An 8,849-nucleotide genomic window follows, 5' to 3' on the forward strand; every position below is an offset into this window, starting at 1 on the left:
TTGAAATCTGAAAATTAATTTTAACAAAGCACATGAACATGAACAAACTAGAAAAAATGATTTCAACGATAAACAACGAACAAAACAAGAATCAAATATTTAACGATTTTAACTTTTAGAAATATAAAAACGAAATATGGACAAAATAAAACTCAAAAACAACTAGCCGGAGATGAATCAACGAAGAACTTTGATTGTAAACAAATCTGTCCGAGCCTCGACCAAAGCTCGAACAAATGATGACGAAGACGACCACGAACGGACAACCAAAGAAGGTGGTCGTTTGGCATCGTTTAAAAATGAAACAATGGCAGTCCGTCACAAGCAAAAGGCAGCAGCAGGCTGATCGACGCAGCTGGAAGGAAGCAGCAGCGATATGGCTGAAGAAGAAGCAACGTGAAGCAGCAGCACGAAGAGAAAAGACGCAGCAACAGCTGCTCGGCAACGCTGTAATGCCGCAGCAAACGCAGCCATGGGTGGTCGGAGAAGATGGAGTTCGTTGGAGCTTCTGGTCGTCGACTTTAGAGCTGGATGTCGATGAAAACTGGTGGTCGTCCGGCTGTGTTGACGACAAGGAATGCAGCAGCAGTGGTGGAGCGACGTTTGGTCGGGGAATATAAAGCAAAAGCAATGTCCGCCATGGACGAGCTTGATGAAGAAGATGAGACAGCATCCATGGCTGCTCGGAGGCAACGTCGAGGTGTGTATGTGTGTGCGTGGTGAAGGCATGAGAGAGGGGCAGCCATGGTTGGAAGGTTTGAAGCTTTGGGGAAGATGAAGAGAAAGGAGGGGGGCGGATTGGTTAGTATAGTTTTAGGGTTTTCTCCTTCTTTTTTTTGTTTTGTTTTTGTTTTGTAAAATGTAAGATAATAGGATGTTGGGTTATGGACTGGGTCGACCCAGTTCGAAATGGACTGGGTCGTTTGGGAAGATTGGGTATTTTTGGGCCTATGGCTTGAAATCGAAGAAGAGGCCCAATTCCGACTTTCTTTACATTTTCGCTCTTTTTTTCTTCTTTTATTTTTCTAAAACTAAATTATAATAATAATTAAACTATAATTAAGAACTAAATTAAGTTATAAAAGCGCAAATTAACTCCCAATAACAATTAACGCACAATTAAGTATTAAGTAAGCATAAAATCGTATATTTGGACATTAAATGCTAGAAATGCAAACGATGCCTATTTTGTAATTTTTAATTTTTGTAAAACAAATTTAATTACTAACAATTGTAGAATTAAATCCTACATGCAAAATGCGACATATTTTTGTATTTTTTGTTAATTTAACAAATAAACACGCACAGACAAATGCCAATAATTATTCAAAATATAACAAAATATCACAAAATTGCACACCAAAGAAAAATCATTTTATTTTTGAATTTTTTGGGAGTAATTCTCATATAGGGCAGAAATCACGTGCTTACAGCTGCCCCTCTTTGCCCGAAGACACGAAAGGTTTTCGTGCAAAGATAAAGCGAGCGATTTTTGCCCATCCTAGTACTCGTTGAAGCATTTTTTGAAAAGGATTTGACCGAACCTTCGCTTCAAAGGTTTCCTACATATCCTGGGCTAAACAGGAATCAGGTCAATGTAGTTCGGGAAATTTTGGTAGCTGGGATTACCGTGGGACTGCATTGTTACTGTTGTTGTATGCTATTACCACTGCTTACCGATCTCCTTTTTACACCATGCTTAAAAGAAAACAAGAAGCTAGGCTAGAGTACAATTTGTTTTTGTTGCCTTGCTTCCTTGTCTGCTTGCATTCCTTCCGGTGCTTTTCTTCCTTTGACACATGTACTTGAGTTTGTACTGTGACCTCTTGTTGCAACCTCCTGTTTCCCAGTGTCGGGGAATTTTATTGTCTCCTGTTGGGGATTCCTATTGTAACCCTCTGTTTTATTGTCCTCTGACTTGATCTTGAAATGTATGCCTCTTGTTCTATGGGCGGGCTCCCAACTTCAATACTTGAAATTAAAGACTGAATGTATGCCTCTGTTATCTGGGCGGGCTCCCAACTTCAACTCTTGAAATGTAAAGACTGAAATGTATGCCTCTGTTCTATGGGCGGGCTCCCAACTTCAACACTTGAAATGAAAAGACTGAATGTATGCCTCTGTTATCTGGGCGGGCTCCCAACTTCAACTCTTGAAATGTAAAGACTAAAATGTATGCCTCTGTTATTTGGGCAGGCTCCCAACTTCGATACTTGAAATTAAAGACTGAATGTATGCCTCTGTTCTATGGGCGGGCTCCCAACTTCAACACTTGAAATGAAAAGACTGAATGTATGCCTCTGTTCTATGGGCGGGCTCCCAACTTCAACACTTGAAATGAAAAGACTGAATGTATGCCTCTGTTATCTGGGCGGGCTCCCAACTTCAACTCTTGAAATGTAAAGACTAAAATGTATGCCTCTGTTATCTGGCGGGCTCCCAACTTTGATACTTGAAATTAAAGATTGAATGTATGCCTCTGTTATCTGGGCGGGCTCCCAACTTCAACTCTTGAAATGTAAAGACTGAAATGTATGCCTCTGTTCTATGGGCGGGCTCCCAACTTCGACAACAACCTTAAAAATAAACGCCATTCCTCTCTTCAGGCGGGCTCCTGACTTCAACCAATAAATCACCATTCTGTTATTCAGGGGGGCTCCTGACTTCAACCAATACTTGAACTGTGTGTCTCCGTTCTTCAGGCGGACTCCTGACATCAGACTTGAAAAGTATGTCTCTGTTCTCCAGGCGGACTCCTGATTGCTAAATTTGAAATTGAATGTCTCTATTCTCCAGGCGGACTCCTGACTTTTGAAATTTAAACTGTATGTCTCTGTTCTTCAGGCGGACTCCTGACATCAAACTTGAAAAGTATGTCTCTGTTCTCCAGGCGGACTCCTGATTGCTAAATTTGAAATGAATGTCTCTATTCTCCAGGCGGACTCCTGATTTTTGAAATTTAAACTGTATGTCTCCGTTCTTCAGGCGGACTCCTGACGTCAAACTTGAAAAGTATGTCTCTGTTCTCCAGGCGGACTCCTGATTGCTAAATTTGAAATTGAATGTCTCTATTCTCCAGGCGGACTCCTGATTTTTAAAATTTAAACTGTGTGTCTCCGCTCTCCAGGCGGACTCCTGACAACTTGCATTTATCCTGATTAGTGCTTGTTTTTCCCTCCTGGAGAATTCCTCTTCAACAACTAACTTTTCTCCCCCTGCTCAATCAAAGAAAATTTTGTCAGTTTAAAACGGTGGTTAGTTGATGGCATTCTTGCTAAAAAATCTTTCCAGTGCCTTGCTTTGTGTTGACTAATTTCCACGCACTGACCCTAAACCGCTTGACTTTCTGACCAACTTTTAAATTTCCCAACCTCTAGCGACCTAAATGTTTTACACCCCTGCTGTTATTTCACTTTTCTGACCTTTTTGTTTGAGCTTTCGCCTTTCCCACGACATTTCCCAATCATTTCACCGATGAAACTTCCGTTAATTCCCTGTATTCCACTTGACATCAAGTTGTTTTTGACATGCTCTGACCACGTTGTGCTTTACAATTCTAGAAGCTGGTAGTGAACTTTGAAGTCCTTTCTGCTTGCATCGAACAAAACTGGCACTGAAACATCTCAGCTAGATAAAAACCCTCAAAAGAAAAATGAAATGATTTTTGAGTTAAGGATAAGAAGAATCCAAAACCAGATGACTGTTTGAAAAGAGAAAGAAAAGAAACTTATCTGAACGAGACAACTAGTACCAATGGTCAAGACATGCATTTTGGATTAATCAGCCCAATCTGTCCAAACAAACAACTCTCAATTGCCGTACCTCATTGCCCAGAACTTCCATCACTTGTTTGATTTATCTAGACCTTAACCTTGTTTCCCTGCGGTACCGCGAAACGGTTTCTATCAACATACCTTTCTCAGTTTTCCATTTCTTATCTCACCTTCGCCTTGAGGTGCCCGTAAAGGTTTTCACCAACAAGACTCTCTCATTTATTTTTCTCTCAGCTCCCGTCGCCTTACGGTGCCCGTGAGGGTTTTCACCCATAAGACTCTCTCATTTATTTTTGTTCTTCTTGCTCGAACCAGAGTGTTGCCCCTATCGTGGGTTATTCCTACCTGTTCATCTTGGCATTTCTCAAAACTGATCATAAGGTCTTTCTTCGGTCCGTAATGTAGGCTTTTGGATTGATTTAGAAAGAAAGGTATAAAAGGCTCAAAACAATTCCAATGGGTTCAAATTACAACTTTCGGAATCCAACTTTCATAACAATCACCATTTCTGCCCCAGTTTCTTGCTTGGGGATTTTTGGATTTCTATTTGGTATGACTGAACCTCGGAGTAAGGCTACCTACGTACCCTTTCAGGATCAAGTCAAACGTAGTTCACTTCATAGAGACTACGTTGTTATGTTTTCTCTTCTTTCCCTTTTTTTTCATTTTTCCTTCTTTTCTTTTCTTCTTTTCTTTTTTTTCTTTTTTTTTTCTTTTCTTTTTTTTCTTTTCTTTCCTTTTTTTTTTCCTTTATGTTCGACACTTGTGTTCTCTGATAATGCCGATGATTCCGAAAGAGGTGCATGAAAAATAAGTAAGGCTCGAAGGGGATAACAAGGGATATGAGTGTTTGGATAGCAGAACAAAATGCCTTCATCATTTCAATCTTTAAGATATGCCAAATACGAACAGATACATTTAGAAAAATAAAGAAATCATACATAATATCTCTTGACCGCATCGGAATTGATGGTCATTTCTACACATTTTCCTTCCGCATCTGTCAAATACAATGCTCCATTAGACAACACTCTGGTTACTACAAATGGTCCTTGCCAGTTTGGGGCAAATTTTCCTTTTGCCTCAGACCAATGAGGCAAGATCCGCCTCAGTACTAATTGCCCTACTTCAAATTTCCTTGGACGTACTTTTTTGTTGTATGCTCTTGCCATTCTTCGTTGGTACAGTTGGCCATGACACACTGATGCCAATCTTTTCTCATCGATCAAACTCAACTGCTCAAGACGGCTTTTCACCCATTCATCATCATTGATTTCAGCCTCTGCAATGATTCGCAGAGATGGGATTTCCACTTCTGCGGGTATTACCGCCTCGGTACCGTATACCAATGAGTAAGGAGTCGCCCCTACCGAGGTACGCACGGTGGTGCGATATCCTAACAATGCAAAAGGCAATTTCTCGTGCCATTGTCTAGATCCTTCAACCATCTTCCGGAGTATTTTCTTTATGTTCTTATTGGCCGCTTCAACCGCACCATTTGCCTTGGGACGGTACGGAGTAGAGTGCCTGTGAGCAATCTTAAACTGCTCACATGTCTCCTTCATCAAATGGCTATTAAGATTAGCCCCATTATCTGTGATGATTACCTTTGGGATCCCAAACCGACAGATGATATTTGCATGCACGAAGTCAACTACAGCCTTCTTGGTCACAGACTTGAATGTCTTCGCTTCCACCCATTTGGTAAAATAATCTATAGCTACCAAGATAAACCTGTGCCCATTTGATGCTGCTGGATCAATTGGCCCAATAACATCCATGCCCCATGCAACAAAAGGCCATGGCGCGGACATCGTATGTAATTCTGATGGTGGAGCATGAATCAAATCTCCATGTATTTGGCATTGATGACACTTACGCACAAAACTTATACAATCTCGCTCCATCGTGAGCCAATAATAACCTGCTCGAAGAATTTTCTTTGCTAGAACATACCCACTCATATGCGGTCCGCAAACTCCGGAATGCACCTCAGTCATGATAGTTGTGGCCTGCCGTGCATCTATACATCTCAACAAACCGAGCTCTGGCGTTCTTTTGTACAGTACTCCTCCACTAAGGAAAAACCCACTTGCCAACCGTCGAATTGTTCTTTTCTGATCACCGGTGGCCTGCGTTGGATACACTCCCGCTTTGATGTACTCTTTGATATCATGGAACCATGGCTCTCCATCGATTTCCTCTTCTATCACATTGCAGTAAGCATGCTGATCACGGACTTGAATCTGCAATGGATCAACATAGGCCTTATCTGGATGGTGCAACATTGACGCCAAAGTAGCCAAAGCGTCAGCAACCTCATTATGAATCCTTGGAATGTGTCTGAATTCTATGGCCTGAAAACGCTGGCAAAGCTCATGCAGACACTGCCGATACGGTATAAGCTTCAAGTCCCGTGTTTCCCATTCCCCTTGAATCTGGTGTACCAGTAAGTCCGAGTCACCCATGACCAAGACTTCTCGTACACCCATATCCACAGCTAATCTCAATCCCAATATACACGCCTCATATTCTGCCATGTTGTTTGTACAGTAGAAACGAAGCCGAGCTGTAACGGGGTAATGCTGACCTGTTTCCGAAATAAGTACTGCTCCTATTCCCACACCCTTCATATTTGCAGCCCCATCAAAGAAAAGTTTCCATCCCGACTTCTCAGCTTGTTCTAATTCATCAATGTGCATTACCTCTTCATCAGGGAAATAAGTTTTCAAAGGCTCATAATCTTCATCAACGGGGTTCTCAGCCAAGTGATCGGCTAATGCCTGTGCTTTCATGGCAGTCCGTGTCACATAGACAATGTCGAACTCTGTAAGTAAGATCTGCCACTTTGCAAGCCTTCCTGTGGGCATGGGTTTCTGAAAAATATACTTCAACGGGTCCAAGCGAGATATAAGGTAAGTGGTGTAAGATGACAAGTAATGTTTCAATTTCTGTGCCACCCAAGTTAGGGCACAACATGTCCTTTCCAGATGAGTATATTTGACCTCGTAAGATGTGAACTTCTTACTGAGATAGTAGATAGCCTGCTCCTTTCTGCCCGTAACATCATGCTGCCCCAGTACACAGCCGAATGAACTGTCCACAACTGTCAGATATAGAATCAAAGGTCTCCCTGGTTCTGGTGGGACCAGCACGGGTGGGTTTGACAAATACCCCTTTATCTTATCAAAAGCCTCCTGGCATTCATCAGTCCATTTGACCGCGGCATCTTTCTTTAACAATTTGAAAATTGGTTCACACGTTGCCGTGAGCTGAGCAATGAACCTGCTGATATAGTTCAGTCTTCCCAACAAACTCATCACCTCGGTTTTGTTTCTTGGAGGTGTCAACTCCTGAATAGCTTTGATCTTTGACGGGTCTAATTCAATACCCCTCCGGCTAACTATAAATCCCAACAACTTCCCAGATGGCACCCCGAAAGCACATTTCGCAGGATTGAGCTTAAGATTGTATCTGCGAAGCCTTTGAAAGAATTTTCTCAAATCTCTGGCATGGTCAGATTGCTGTCTAGACTTAACGATCACATCATCCACGTATACCTCAATTTCTTTATGTATCATATCATGGAAGATAGTTGTCATGGCCCTCATATAAGTTGCCCCAACATTTTTCAAACCAAACGGCATGACCCGATAACAATACGTTCCCCACGGCGTGATGAATGCCGTCTTTTCTGCATCTTCCTTATCCATTAGAATCTGATGATAACCCGCATAACAATCCACAAAAGAGCCAATATCATGTTTGGCACAATTGTCGATCAGTATATGGATGTTGGGCAGTGGGAAATTATCTTTTGGGCTTGCTTTGTTAAGGTCTCGATAATCGACGCACACCCTGGTCTTGCCATCTTTCTTTGGCACAGGCACGACATTGGCTAACCAAGTGGGGTACCGTGTAACCTGAATGACCCTTGCCTCAAACTGCTTGGAGATCTCTTCTTTGATCTTCACACTTATGTCTGTTTTGAACTTTCTCAACTTCTGCTTGACAGGGAGGAGTGCTGGATCAGTGGGCAATTTATGAACCACCAAATCGGTGCTTAGACCCGGCATATCATCATATGACCATGCAAAAACGTCTTTGTACTCATGCAATACTTTAATTATCTCCTCCTTGAGTTGTGGATCCAAATGAACACTTATTTTAGTTTCCCGTACATTATCTTGGTCCCCTAGATTAACTGCTTCTGTGTCATTTAGGTTAGGTTTGGGTTTTTCTTCAAAGTGGCTTAATTCTTTACTAATTTCCTCATAAGCTTCATCATTATTACAATCCATCCCATCATCACACTCGTTCTCTTGTATTATTACTTCTGAATTAAATTAGCTTTTAAAGCTGGGCCGAAGATTCCTCATGCATGTCATGTCATTGATATCAGCATAAAGAGAACTGTACAAAGAAAAGAAACGAAAATGGAAAGAGAATTAGGGACGAAGAAAATTGCATTTCATTAAACGTAAAGACAACAAGGTTTTAACTCATCCAAACGGACGGAACATAACAACTGGATTACAAACCCTGGAATAATCCAGGTGACAAAAAGGAAAACAAAACCCACTACCACGACTCCCTCCGAACTGGAAGAGGAGTAGCTTCCCAATTGCTGATGTTAGCACGTGGTCCGATGTACTGTATGTCTGCTCTGCTTGACCCTTCCCCGGCCTCAACCATGTTTACTTCAGCAAATACTTTCTCAAACACCTTATCCAAATTCCCATCCGCCTCAACTAACGAACCCGATATCTTTGCCAATGACTGTTTCTTGATATTCGGCCTGACGAAGGACCTGGACAATCGAGGAATTGGTTTAGGGAGCACCCAAGCTTTCTTCTTCAATTTACGGGCCTTTCTGACATCTGCCGCTGTTGGTTTGAACCCTAACCCGAAGGTGTCCAGATTTTTGGGCAAAGACACAGGTTGAGTAATGCCCTGCAGTTCAACCCCCAAACCCTTCCCGGGCACGAACCCGTTATTCAACATTTCTGACACTACCATGACGGTCGCAGCTGACACCCTGGGACATGGCATGCTTTTACCTTCAGGAACCCTGCT

This window comes from Nicotiana sylvestris, chromosome 5 (genome assembly GCF_000393655.2).
Source record: "Nicotiana sylvestris chromosome 5, ASM39365v2, whole genome shotgun sequence".
In the NCBI taxonomy this organism is placed as follows: domain Eukaryota; kingdom Viridiplantae; phylum Streptophyta; class Magnoliopsida; order Solanales; family Solanaceae; genus Nicotiana; species Nicotiana sylvestris.